The sequence below is a fragment of the Maylandia zebra genome, linkage group LG13 (assembly GCF_041146795.1).
Source record: "Maylandia zebra isolate NMK-2024a linkage group LG13, Mzebra_GT3a, whole genome shotgun sequence".
NCBI lineage: Eukaryota > Metazoa > Chordata > Actinopteri > Cichliformes > Cichlidae > Maylandia > Maylandia zebra.
The window spans coordinates 3,223,790-3,237,916 of record NC_135179.1 but is presented as its reverse complement, the minus strand read 5'-3'; positions in this window follow the sequence as shown (position 1 = coordinate 3,237,916).

Below are 14,127 nucleotides of genomic sequence, written 5' to 3'. Positions count from 1 at the left end.
TTTCAGTGTAATCGCACTGACAGAGAAGTGTTGAGAAAGGCTCACAAAAAGCATCTCTGGTTCCTCGTACTCGCAGTTGTTGCTGTTTTCACTTTCAGACATTTAGACAGAGTTTTATCGATTTTTCAGCCGTGGGTTAAACATTACCATCTGAAAGTTTGATTAGACCCATCAAAAAAGATTTTTATCAAACACAGAAATAGCCAAACCCCGGGCTAATGGCTGTATTCACGTTTTGTTTTGTTTTTTGTTATCATTTGGGAGGAAGGTGAAAATTTGTAAACTCTGCTCTCTCCTGAGGCCACAGCGAACCAAAATTAGGGGGAAAAAACCCTATTTGAACATGCTCCATCCACCTCAGTTCTCCAGATTCTTCCGAACAAGCCTAAAATTAAAGATCTGACTGCCTTCTTGCCTTCATCCACCTGTAGCTACATTGTTACAGCACAAGAGAAAAGCCACAGAGTTTCAAATTAGAGCGATGCATGTTTTCCTGTGTTCTTCAGGTCAGAGGGCAGGATTCCTCCTGAGGCTGAGGGGTCTCCCCCCTTTACACCGCCTGTGTACGTCTGAGTCTCCTGCAGAGAGACTTTAGACTCAAAGTGACATCCACGCCACTTTCACATGGGCCTACGGACAACAGACACTACTTATCACAGCCTTGTCTGTCTGAAGGTCCATATTGACACGGCCTCGGGGTTGCATAATCAGAAAATAGATTTCTTTATATAGAAACATCCAAGTAAATGTGACAGATGGAAAAACCCAAATAAAGTGCTGTAAAGAAGGCAATGAAAACAGTTCAAATAGCAGCTTTGCATAAGAGGTTAAATAAAGTTATTATTATGGTTTATTTATAAAGATTCCTGAAAGTGTGAAGAGCACATGTGACTTTTTTTTTATTCACATAAACCAAAGAAGATTTTATTCATATTTTCACTCAAAAGATAAGAGAGAAACAAATGCTTGATTCTTTGGGCGTGCTCCGTTTGTGGTCTCGATGCAGCACATTATGTTTTGACTCTAGTGATCATGCAGTGATCATGCCTGAGCTGCAGCTCTGGGTCATGCACTGTGAAGACAGTTCAATATACCCACGTTTTCTGTCCGTTATCTGTTATTGCCATAACATGATATTAGAAAAGACTGTAGAAGTCAAATATAGAAAATAGACTGAAGGTAACTCAGCTGCTGCTCAGTTACTTTTAGTATCAGTTACCTTTAGTCAAGTGGCAGATCAAAAGTCTAGGACCACGTGCCTTTAAAAGGCCAAATCTGTGCAAACATGTGGATTCATTGTAACTTTGTGTCAGGTAGTCACACTGTCCTGATGTTCTGACGGCAAAGCCAAACTAACGTTCCCTTGTTGAACGTGGTCGGGTTGTTGAACTGCATAAACAGGGACCATCATCGACCATCCTGCGTCTCTCCCTGATCTAAATCCAGTTGAGAACCTTTGGGGATGGATGGCGAGGGAAGATTACAAACATGGACAACAGTTCCAGACTTCGTGCGACCGTTTGCACCACTTGGAGAAATGTTGCATCAAACATGCTGCAAAGAATTGTTGAAGTGATCGATAATAGCAGTGAAGCTTCTCATTACTGAGTTTGTTTGGAACTGTTTCTGTTTTCGAGGCAGTTTACGGGTTTTTTGGAGGTGTGGTCCTAAACTTTGGATCAGCTGTAAAACAGCCTGTTTCAGTTTAAGCATTGTTTTCAATAAATTTCATGCTCAAAAAATGTTCTGTCTCACTCACATTTCTTCTTGTTGCATGTTGAAGCTCTACTTGGAACCTTGTTAAGATCCAACCATGCAAAATATGATTTTTTGCATGGTTGATCAGGACTGTATAAAAACAGAATTCAAACACTGGCTTAGTTTATGTAAATTAATAAACAACATTTTAATAAATTTTATCTAAGGTCAGCAAGTACACATAGCTGCTCTGTTTTAGCTTATGGAACAATAAAATATTTTACTGCCAACAGGGAGAAATCTAATCGAGGAGTAAAGTTGCATCTACGAATCAATATTTATGACTGATCAGGGAAACACAGAGACACTATTAAACCCTCATGTTATCTGTATTCATCAGTCTGAGGGATCTTCCTAGTACAGCAATGCTGCTTTAATTAGAACTCATTGGTGATTTTTACTCTCTATGACCTCCTCCAGAGCAAATTGGGTTCACAGTCTAGAAGTAAACCACTGAAAAGCCAAAGTTAACCCTGAAGTTGAGATGAAATCCTCATTTGAAGCTCAGGCCTCTGGGATATAATAGAAAATAAAGATTAAATTAATAATATCACAGCGAGCCTGCAGCTGTACAAGCTCATATTTGGGTTCAATCACATTATGAAAGAGGTGGAGGGGTCGAGTGTATTACCACTTTCCTTCAGGTGAATATTTTGTGGTCACAGCTGCTTAAACACAAGAAAGCCAGCAGTGAAGTTACTGGCTTGAACCTCTTTGTGAGGCAAACACAAAGTGCTAAGTCATCACAGGTAGCAGAGCACATTCAAATCACGGTTCAGAAGCAGCTGGTTGTGGCTTCCAGCGTGAGCAAGAGATGGAAACGATTCTGGCAGGAGGAGTGAGCGGCATTACAAACACACAGCTGATGATTTCACCAACGCTGGACTCGGCCTGCGTTCCTGACACGTGACTCAGATGATACCACACTACTGCTCCAAACTCTTGTCTCATTTTGATCTTCATCTGTTAATTAATTTTGATTACCCAGGTCATTTATCATTAAAGATATGTTGTTTAATATGAATTCAACCTAAGTGTGCGAAGCTGAATTTGTAGCAAATGGTTTGTGTTATCCAGTGTAAAGACAATCGTGTTAGAAGGCTAAATGATCATGAGAAAAAATAACTTCCCCAAAACGCTGACAAAGCTGTCACATAATTGTTGTGTTGATTAGTTTGGTGACAAATTTGGCTCCTTGAGTTGTTTGCAGTTATAGTCTAAAGAAAAAAAATGAAGGCTATTAATTGTGAGAAGTTAAATGGTATTTATGCAACACTTCTACTACGAGCACATCTTTTCCTATGCTCACTTTTAAATGGTAAATGGCCTGCATTTGTATAGCGCTTTACTAGTCCCTAAGGACCCCAAAGCACTTTACACATTCAGTCATCCACCCATTCACGCACACATTCACACACAAACACAAAAAATGCAACTCGGGGTTCACGGTTCTTGTCAAAGAATACTTTGACATGTTTTGCAAGCCGCTCTGCAACCCTCCTCCAGCTTTGAGTCAGTCAGTGTCACGGTGCCTGGGCTCTTCGTGCACAAAGGTACGTATGGCCCACAGCGGTAACTGGGTGGAACTTTGACTGAATTAAACAAGTTCTCCTCACTGGCACGCTTTTCTTTGTGAGTCTGTGGACAGTTGATTTCATGTTCAGCACTTTAATTCCATTCATTCTGTTGGAGTTTTGTTGATAACTTGCTGAAGCGTCATGTAGTATTCATAACCAGCCACTTTACAGTACAGTGGGTGAAAGGATTGGGTGAGCTGAATCAGGCTGGACTAAGCTGTTAGAACTGAGTGGACTCACAGTGATACTGAGAGTTGGAACAGAAACTAAAAGAAACTTTGGTCTGCATCTGGACTTCTTTAAGTTTCTTGAAATGCTGCTCCAAAAGCAGGTTAGGCCTTGAAGAGTCCAACGTTAGAATCAGAGAGAGGATAGGTTTCCATGTTGGTAGGCCTGTGTAACTGGGGCTTTAACATTCTTCATTTTCCCAGCGACTGCCATCGACATCATTTTCCCTCACAGCCGGTGGTGCCAGACAGTCATCATTAACCCGAGTTCTCGGCCTGTGTGACTGCGGCCTTATTCACTTGACCCTGCATCCTCACCATCATCGTTACACGTCCAAAGTGGCAAGTTAATGTCATGTGATTTGTGGTCACATGTCTAAAGAAAACCCTCATTACTCAGTGGAACAGATCTCAGAAACTGGGAAAGAAAAGTAACTTGTGATTGGTTAGATTTAATCCATGACGGATGGATGGAATATAGTTTTAAGTGACCATGTCAGCATGTTAGCAGTGACCATGTTAAACACTGTGTCCTGGATGGTTTTTATAAGCTTCTATAACCCAGCTACCCTCACCCTAACCCTCCGTGAAGCTTCAGTATATGTATCGTTATCAGTAATGGAGCAGTAGTCCTTACACAGCAAGAACTTTCCTTTTAAACAGTTGCTTCTCATTTCTGTACATTTAATCGTTAATAAAGATTCTAATCAGACCTGCTCACGCTCTGAAACAACACATACCATGAAGTCTTTTGATCAGTCCTTGCAGCTAAAAGCCGATGTGTTTTTATACAATATAGATATAGAAATGCAAATCACTGTTTTTGTTTTATTTTTACACATGTATTCAGGGCGCAGTTGCTGGGTCAGGTCGCTGGTCCTCTGATCTGGATTTTGGTTGTCACTGGATGCCTTGTTGGCTGCAGTCTGGTATTTGCTTGAGTGGCATGTGTGAGTGATATAATCAGCCCAGGCTGCACCAAGGAGCTCCATCCCCAGATAATATGGCGATTAAAAACAATGAGTTTGACTTTCCCGGCATGATTACTGAAATTTTCAAAGTGTTTCGCAAATGACCTGAAATGCAACAGTGAATTCTGCTCATAGCGTTGCCAGTTGGCTGCTGGTGAAACCTTGACGCTCTTGAACAATGCAGTGTGACATCACTGGACAATGCCAGAAATAGAAGCACGCATTAGTGCTAAGACCTGCTGAGACAGTGCAGGCACATCAAACGGGCCACTCGATCCCAAATGGAGCGAAGACCTTTGACGGCTTTAGATGACAGAGATATTACAGAAGGACACAGGATCTGACATTTTAATTCCACTTTATAAGCAACAAGAATCCCGTTATTACTCAACACCTGAGCAAATTCATCAGCATCAGCACTGTTGCTTGGGGATTAGCCACATGCATGCGTGAGCACCTGTACGAGCGTGCACTGAACTCAAACTAGCAAACGCCAAACAACTGCATCGGCTGCAGGGGCAGAAGGCTCATTACTCTGCAGGAACATCAAGCATTTTCAAGCACTTAAGTGGCAGAGTTTAAAAACTCCAACAAAAGCTTTTAATTTTTAAATATTTGGAGAGAAATGGGACTAAAGGGCCATGTGTTGGTTTAAGAGAAACTCTTGAATACATCACTCACAGGTAAATAATTAATGCTCAAAGAAAATTTAAAACCATTACTTTTATTGTTGGATGCCAACAGACACATTATATGTAAATAAATATTTAATAGGAGCAGCGAAGCAAGCACTCAAAGGCTGGACAAATTAAGTATTCAGTATAAATCGGATTTACAGGATTGCTGCTAAAAAAAGGTTTAACAGCTGCCTGACAGTTTGTAGAGCCTTTTGAAAGCTCTGTTATCACTTCTTAAATGTGGGTTGACCTTTAACTCGCAATAATAAACAGCAATAACACTGATGTGTACCAAAAGAGTTCACTACGAGCTACTTGAATTCATCATTTCTTTCATTTGTTCCCCCGAGAGTGGGTGTCCTGCAGAAATCACACCATGAGGTGGAAAAGGATAATATCCTTGTTCATGCAAAGCATGATAATGTAAAGTACAACAATATTCTTTGGTAGCATGAGACAAAACTTGTACTTTAAATCATTAAATTGTATTCAACTGGAAAACTAAACTAAATACCAAAATAATGTGAGTGTGCGTGAGACTCAGATCACCTTGTATGACTTTAAGGTCTGACTAGTCGTATTTTTGACCGTACAGCTCATCTTACAGAGGCAACTGCCGGTCTGTTCTCACCTTGCTTCACTGCAGGCAAACACAGGTCCAGGCAGCAACATACTCACATTTCCTGTGAGACCTGCGCTGTTGCCACAGCATGAGTGAGAGATATTTGAAAATGCTTGGCAAGTGTCAGAGAGTCAAAGCCAGCAAGTCCAGCCAAGTGTAATTGGTTAGAAGACCCTGACCGACATTAATAACCTACAGGTTCCCTTTAGTTCTTCTAGATCATGACTTATTTTACAAGAACAAAAGGCAGACATCCATGACCTGAAGTGTAGGAGTGGCTGGGTGATGTAACAAGATGAACCAACAAGAGAATGACTGAAAACCCCAATAATAAAAAATAATGGTTAACCTGAGACACTGCTGAAAAAGTTTAGCTGCTTAAAACACAAGCATAAGCAGGGATTGATTGTCTGGAGACGGTTGTTGCTGCTGAGGTTCTATAATTTCACTTTTTGTGTATTCTGTCAAAGTTTTCTGTACTTCTGAAGTACAATTCCAAAAGGAATCTTTTTAGCAATCTTTTCTTCCAACAGTCTGTGAATTTGCGACTGGTTGAACCTATGGAAATATGTTATATATTATAAAGAAAGATTGGTTTCTTATGTAGATGTAAATATAAAAGCAAATGCATTCGTAGTTTCCTGCAGCTGCAGTTTTGACCCGAAGCATCAAACCTAATGAAGATACTGAAACAACATCCAGCAGTCCGTTTAATTTGAGTGACGCAAAACAATAGCAAAGCCCAGGGCTGGTAGATAGATCCACTATCAAAATAGAGATTTTTATGAGTAAACTCTGGCAGCTATTTAGCAGCTCTGCAGGTAAATGCAGGTCATTGTCTTTGTGTTTGTCTTGGCACAAAGTCGTAGGTGTGTCTGCAGCAAACATGACAATGTGCATGTGAGATCTTGTTTTTGTTATATGTTAATAAACGTTAATCTGACCTCTTTTAATACAGATTAGGGGATCGCTGTTTCAAAGCTGTTGTAATCCGAGACACTCTAAACACAGCGAGCACGTCTGCGCCTCATGACACTGATAGAGCAATGAGCCAACTTAGCCTTTACAACGCTCGTCTCACCCTGACTAAATCCTGAGTCTGATTGCAGATGTCATTTCCAGTCAGACCAGATTGCTTACGCAGGGAAAATCTTTAATTAATTCCTAAGACAATCATTAATTAATGGCAGGACTTCTTTGAGCAGTTTTGTAGGAATGGGGTCTAAAAGACACGTTGATGGTTTGGAGGAAGTAATTATTGAAGTTAACTCAGAAATATCAATTGGAGAAAAAGAATCTAACTTAACATCAATGGTACTAAAAGTAGCTGTAGATAATATTACATCTGTGAGATGATTATGAGTAATTTTTTCTCTAATGATTTCTCCAGGCTAAATGATGATCCTCTAAATTTGTGACACGCCATTCCCTCTCCAGCTTACGAGTCATCTGCTTTAGGGTACGTGTTTGAGAATTTTACCACGGAGTCAGGTACTTCTGATTTGAGGCCTTAGTTTTCACTGGAGCTACAGTATCCAGAGTCGTACGTAGTAAGGAGGTAAAATTATTAACAAGATAATCGACCTCTGTTGGGGTAGCGTTCAGATAGCTGCTCTGCTCTGTGTTGGTACAGGGCATTGAAGATGATAACAGTGGGTGGACTATATTCTTAAACTTAGTTACTGCGCTTTCAGAAAGACATCTACTGTGATAAAGTCTACTCTCCACTGCTGTGTAATCAATTATTGTAAATTTAAATGTTATATTTAGGTTATACTTTTACTAAGGAGCCGGGGCTTTACTAATGGCATAGTTCAAGTAGTGGCCACGGATGGGCTCATTGCACGTGCGTTGATTATCCCAGATGTGAAGCTTCAGGGGCGGAGACCCCGAATGGGTCCCGCCCCCAGACATTGACAGCAAAATACAAACAAACCTTGGTGAAGTCAGTGAGGACTGTGACACTTTTGGTTATTGGCCCTAAATAATCACTTGTACATAAACCGACTGAAGAGATACTGTCGAACAATTTTAAAGATCTTTCCTTTCTTACCCGTTTATCTTAGCACAAATTCAAACTTCCTTGAATCTGTGGCACCTGAGGCTTAAGACATCTGTTGGTGTATGTGGTCGAGTGTCTTGCTGTGAGAATTTCCTAAGCCATCAAACCTAATCTTGTCCAAAGAATCTTCAGGATGCAATCTGTCACTCCAAATAGCAAACCACCAGAAAGATGCCATCTTGGTTTGAAAAGGCTTAATCAACCAGAATAACTGACAACACCTGCACAGGTATCCAGAATCACCAACCGCTTCAGCAGAATTGCCTGTCATGCATGATAGAAATTCCCACCTGTTGCTCCACTTGTCACACCCAGCTGCTGTTTTCATTATAACCTCTGGATTAACTCTGAATGATGATTCCATTTCTAAATAAAAGCAACATGAGACAATTAAAACCTGGAAAAGAACCACTGACTTTTGTATGTAGCTCAGTTGCTAAAACAAGAGTTAAATGTGAGTTAGGTAACATTTGTTTCAGTTTTGGAGCCTTTTCTTTACTGCCAGTGCCCAAACAGACTGGATCTAACATTAGCTTAGAAATGGAGTCCACTAATCACTAATGCCACCAAACAACTCTCTGCCCAACCCACCAGACTCCGACACAAACTCCACGTCCAAAAAGTGACAAAGCAAGCTGGGGTTGGCTCTCTAGCTGCTATGCTGGGTATCAAGTAATTAGTTCACATTAGCAGGTGGGCTAATCATTCTCTTACACTTATCCAATTCAAGGTCATGCTGCCCTCGCCAGAAAAACAGCCTTTAACAAATCCCATCTGGCCAAACACACTGATGAGCGCAATCAAGAGGGTTATTTCATTAATACCCCATCAGCTCAAGCTTCAAGGCACAAGCTGATGGCCGGACCTTGTCCTTCAGGATTTTCTGGTGGAGAGTTCAATGAATTACATTACATTACCATCAATTATATCAGCAACAAATCAGCCCCAGGCCATCACACCACCACCATGTCACCATGTCTGATTGTTGCCACGATGTTCTTTTTATGAAGTTAGTTTTACCCCAAATCTAACGGGACTCAAACCTTAAAAAATTCAGTCCACAGAATATTTTGCCAGAAGTCTCGGGAGTCATCCTGATGTTTCTTTCTTGTGAGATGGGCCTATGTGTTCTTCTTGGTCAGCACTGGTTTTCCCTTTGGGACTCTCCCAGGCTGCCGTCTTTGCCCAGACTCTTTCATAGTGTCAAATCATAAACTCTAACTTAGCTGAGACACATGTGGCCTGCAGTTCTTTTGAGGTTGTTGAGGGTTCTTCTACAGCCTTGGAGTAGTTTTGTGAAGGTTCGCTGTTCCAGGTTTTGCCTATGTGTGGATAAAAGGTCTCACTGTGACTTAGAAAGGCTTTGTAAGCCTTTCTAAGTCTTACAGATGTCAATGACTTTATTTCTAAGTTGTTTCTTGGGACGATGTTTCTTTGGCCTCAGTGTGGCAGTGAAATTGATATCAGCTTTCCAAAACTGTGATTAATCGCAGGTAATTAATGCGTAACAAAGGGAGCCAATTACTTTTAAAATATAATCTTTTAGATTCAGATACTAAGGTTTGTATTCCTCTTTAACCTTTCACACAGGCCCTGTTGAACTATTTGAAGAAATGAGGTCAGTCCTGGCCCCACATACATGCACAAACATTATGCATTGTCCATTTATATATAGCTCACTCTATGTTGGAAAATTTTCAAACACAAAAAATATGTAGAACACACACCTACACACACCTACACACACACCTACACACTCTTGGATTTTGTCACCTCATGCTCAGGTGATCCTGAAATAAATAGCCAGCTGTCTGAGGCCAGAGAGTAATCTGACTGATGTTTGACCGATGTTGCAGCTTGTGTAAATATCATGACAGCGGCGTGAGGGACTCACAGTAGCGGTCATTACAGGCCAACGCAGGAGGATAAGGCAAGGTCAACAAGTCTGTCTGCTCCATGGTTGTTATAGCTAACTACAGCTAAAACACTCTAGCTTAATTTTGTCAGATACCAAACTGAAAGTATTTTAATGCACCTGAACCAAAATTAAATACAAACACACAGAAAGTGTTTTATCTTATTCTTTATTAAAACCAACGTGAGCATGCATTGGTTCGTATATTTAAAAGGTGAAGCCACTCTAAAAATTAGCTTAAGCTAAAACAGATCTAAAGCTGATAGCTGAAAACAAAGTTGCACTAATAATGACTTTGAGAGTGCTGTGAATGCTGTGTCTGAGGCATTTAGTCAGTTGAAGGTCCAAAGGTTTCTTCATTTGCCAAACTCAAACAATAAGAGCGTTATGAATGATCCGTATTCTTTTAGCATCAACAAAATGATTATTGCAGCACCTGAAAGAGAAACCACGTCCATGCATCCATGAAGAAGAAGGTTTATGAGGTTTAGCAGCTAAAAAAAAGCACAGACAATTTAATATCAGCGATGTTTGGAAGGTGGTAATGATGTGCTACCTGGTGGTGGCTTTAGAGCCACATTAGCCTGGTATAAACACATTAGCACAGATTTCATTACTTCCAAACAGCTTTATTTAAGCCCCGTCGGTGTGGTTGCAGAAATAGTTAGGACTCTTTCTAAAGGTGCACCTTGCCAGCTCGCCTAGTCACACGTTTTCTCACGTGGTTCCTTTCTGTTAGATCATAATTGGGTTTGTCCAGTCACCTCTACTAGACTCCTGTTTTCAAAAGTCCAAGATGATTAATAAACATGTTTACAGCCAGCTGCAAACTTTTGACTGAGAGGTGAATCAGAATCTGCATGCTTATTGGCTAATGACTTATCAATCACAAGTCGTTAGGCAGTGAGTATAGTTGTTCTGACACTCACGCTGAGCAAAATGTATTAAATAAACGTAATGTTTTATCGATTATAGCCAGAAATGAATGTAAAACTAGCCCATAAGCAGTAAAGTGTTTACAGGACCACAAGTCTTTTTGCAATCAAGGGAGACGCCCCCTAGTGAGCATTTGAAAGAATGCAGGCCTAAAGCACTTCCACTTCCAAGTGGACCTGGAAGCTAAGTCCATGTTTTATTCTTTCTGTGGTTTAATGATTTGTTGTTCAGGAAATCATGAGCCTCGTGCCTGTCCCAAAAAAATGGGAGCGAGGCAGAGCAGGACAGCATGTTAAAAAAACAAGTGCTTCATCTTGACATAGCAGATACTTGGATCAGAAACACAGTGAGCAGGTGAAACAAAGTGAGCTTGTCTTCCTGAGGTCTTAAACTGTAGTTGTGTGAAATTCCTGCATTTCAAATGCTGCTGCAGCGCATACGGTGTTTTAGGAAGTGGTCAAACATGAATTCACACTTTACAGCTGATCACACAGGAATTGACACAAGACTGAAGTGTGTTTGTAAGCAGAGGAAAGCTCTACGGCCCTTTCACGTGTCACTACAGGCACAAAATAGAAACGTATGCCTCCAGGGGTATAAATATCTTTCACTTTGGGGTATTGGTGTCACTCGGACATCATATAACTCTCCTGCCCACAGGCTGTTCAGTTTCAGGTTTGTGTGTTTTAAAGTAAATGAGTAGCCAGACTCACTGGGCCCATTTGTCACAGTGAGAACGAAACCAGAATAAGTCCTCGATCATGTCTCAACCTTTGGATGGAGAAAGAAGACTGATGTAAGAGCTCACTGATGTGTGAAACGCTCCACTTTTCACGTTTTAACCATCACGCTGCTATCAGGAGAGCAGCCACAGTTAAACAGGACAGTCAGGGAGGAAATAAGGCAGGTGGTAAAACTAGTGAATAATTAACCATACTCACTGTTGTAAGAGTGTAGATGAGCTGACTGCTATAAACCTAAATGTATAAAACTGAAGGAGCTGAGCACCTTTTCCGTTCCTATATGTGTCTATATTTGACTCTTTACTAGAGACCTGCCCAAAGTGTACCCCCCTCCCACCCCATGACAGCCCATCATGACAGCCCATCATGACCTCTTTGCAGTTAAAAAAACGGATGCATGGACAGACTACGGGTTTTCTGTCTCTCCCTAAATCACGAGAGGTTTTTTTCTGCCGTGATCTCACGGTGACCTCTGGTGGTGAACTTTGGCTTCATGCATTAGCTGCTGCTCAGAATGTTGTCTTCATATCATTTTTAACTTACCATTTTCAGTAAGATTAAACAAAGTACACAGTAAATTACTTTGCATGTGTCAGTTTTAAAGTGGACATGAAACACTGCATATATCAAAGCATCATAGGTTTAACGCTGCCTGTGAAGCTTTAAGGATGAAGTGTTTTAGAATAGTTTTCATCATCATGTGCCAGTAGAGAGCATGGCGTCACTGGGTTGGATAGTTAATTTAAGCCTCTGAGAAGCAACTAAGTTTATGTTAGCTAACTAGTGACAGAACCAATGACTCAGGGGAAAACAAGGAAATTAAGTTTAGTCTAAACTGCTCGGATGTATTTGAAATTTAAAAAGAAAAACCTGTTCTATCCGATAAAATGGTGCTGATTGCACTTAGTGGACATCAGCTGATTCCACCTCTCAGTACACCTGAGTGACTGAAGCATGAGACTAAAACAGGCTCTCCTCTATACTGTGTTTATTCATGAAGTGCTCCACAAACCCTAATGTTATGGCTGACAGGTGGATTTTCCCATTTCAGTTTAGTTAGCCAACAGTGAAGAACCACTTACTGTTTAAGAGACAGAGAGTAAAGTGGACGGTACAACCTTGGTTTTAATAGCAAACTCATTGTAACCTGGAACGGTACAAACGTGACTCCCCAGAATAGATTTTTAGTTTTCCACTGGGTTCTGTTGCTAGTTAGTTAACATAAACTAATGTAGGGGGTCTGTCAGGGCATCCACACAGACAATAATATAATAATACAAAAATACATTTTATTTAAAAGCCCCTTTCAAGTCACCCAAGGACACTTAACAATAGAACAATGACAACGAAGAACAATGGAAAACAAAAAGCACAAGATAAAATAAACAATAAGTTCACAGTGAATATGCAGATTTGAACAGATGGGTTTTGAGTTGGGATTTAAACTGGGGGAGAGAACCAGTGCTTCTTATATCTGGGGGTCTCAGAATATCTGGGGGCCTCACCACCAGCTTTTAGCTCTGCTTCCCATGGTGCTGAGGCGCAAAGAAGGCACGGAAAGCTGGATAGAAGAAGAAGATTGAAGTGTTTAAGAGATCAGAAAGGTAAAGTGGAGCGAGGACATGAAGGGCATTGAAGGTGAGCAGAAGAAGTTTGTATATTATCTGGAATTTCACAGGGAACCAGTGAACCTGAAGAAGGGGGGAGGGGGTCTGGTAATAATGCGGGCAGCAGAGTTTTAAACAGTTGAAGCTTATGGAGGGATTTTTGGGGGAGACCATGCAAGAGAGAATTCAAACAGTCAGTGTGGAAGCTAACAAGACTGTGGACAAGAATGGACGTAGACGTGGTGGAAGAGAAGGACGTTATCTGCACAATATATAAAATATGCACTAGAACAACACTGCCAGTGTATACTGTGTACATTAAAGGCAATATTATACAGACAAGACTGAGCAGTACTGTTCAAAAGCTGTGAATTATTCCTAATTTCATGAGATTTTGACTTTCTTTCTAATTTTCTGAAGCAACAGTCAGTCAGAGCTTCAGGTTTTCTGTTGTTTAGGACCTTAATGACAGTCCTACAAGTTCGATGTCTTTATTCAGAAAATGCACATTTTGCATCATCATTTGCAATGATAGCGAATTTCCTGGAGATGGCAGTAGAGTGATGGACAAACATGAGAGGCCACACTGATTTAAAAAAACAGCTAAAAACAAAAGTAATTTATCTTCTGCCCAGAAGATTCATCGACATGCTTGGAAACACTTCATTACTGAGTTGGTGAGAAATGTAGGCATCGTTATGTGAGAGCAGACATGGAAAAATCCTGCTGGTGTGAAGAAAACAGTTATAGTTTCCTTCCACTGAAGGAGCTCATTTATTCTCTAATAAAACCCCAGAACAGTTTGAACCTGTGCATAAACCCTAAACCCGCTTCGCTGTTACTGCCATCCACTCGCTGCTTCCAGGTAATGAAATCATAAGACAATGAAAAATGATTTCAGCCATTTATCTGAGAGGTTCTATTTTTCTCTTTTTTAAAAAAACGTTACGTTGCATATCTTTGCCAAGTTTTGGTTTTCCTCTGAGTGGTGCCTTACTATGTTTCCACCTGTTTTCTGTTTCACAGACAACC